The sequence below is a fragment of the Zootoca vivipara genome, chromosome 5 (assembly GCF_965207765.1).
Source record: "Zootoca vivipara chromosome 5, rZooViv2.hap1.1, whole genome shotgun sequence".
NCBI classification, from domain to species: domain Eukaryota; kingdom Metazoa; phylum Chordata; class Lepidosauria; order Squamata; family Lacertidae; genus Zootoca; species Zootoca vivipara.
This window is the reverse complement of record NC_142588.1, coordinates 12,565,437-12,566,366: the sequence shown is the minus strand read 5'-3', so window position 1 is coordinate 12,566,366 and position 930 is coordinate 12,565,437.

Below are 930 nucleotides of genomic sequence, written 5' to 3'. Positions count from 1 at the left end.
CCACCCTCCCTCCCTGCCTAGGAAAAGCTTCACACAGAGAGCATTCCCAGCCACTGATAGATTGGTGCATTAGAAGCTGGTCTGTATTTCCTTCAGTCCTCTCCCTTGAACTAAGGCTTGGAGGTGGTTCCTTGTGGCAGGAAGAATGGCTTGGTTGCTGCTGCTGCCCTCCTCTGTGGCTCACGTTGCATGGTAGCAGACTGACATCGGCCACTGACCCAGATACTCCCAGGCTTTATCTCCCGCTGGTCTGCACAGGATTCTCTCCTTCTCAGATGACCTGTAGGAAGGAACAGCAGGAACATAAGACACTGCCATATACTGAGTCAGACCAGTGGTCCATGTAGCTCAGTATTGTCTACATCAGTGTTTCCCAAACCTGGGTCTTCAGCTGTTTTGGGACTACAATTCCCATCACCCATGACCACTGGTCCTGCTAGCTAGGAATGATGGGAGTTGTAGTCCCAAAACAGCTGGAGACGAAACTTTGGGAAACTTTGGTCTATACTGACCACCAGTGGTTTTCCAGGGTTTCAGATGGGGGTCTCTCCCACTCCTACCTGGAGGTGCTGGGAATTGAACATGGGACCTTCTGCATGCCAAGCAGATTTTCTCCCACTGAGCTCCAATCCTTTCCCAAGGTGGCATATGATTTGCACTGAAACATACCTGATTGCAGGCAGCATAGTTTTTAAAAATACTGTCAGTGGTGAATAAACCCTTCTTCTCAATTACCATGGTGATCTAAGTGTCACCCACCAGAACTGTTCCAGGTGCTCAGCAACTTGTGGTTCGGAGACTGAAACATCTACTGCCCATTGTGACGAACCTGCAACTTCTGCAGCTCCCAGACCACACAGTGATTTGTGGGTTAGGGAGTGGGCGCGTTGTCCCTTTACCAGTTTTTAAATCTTGCATGCTGGAGAACTA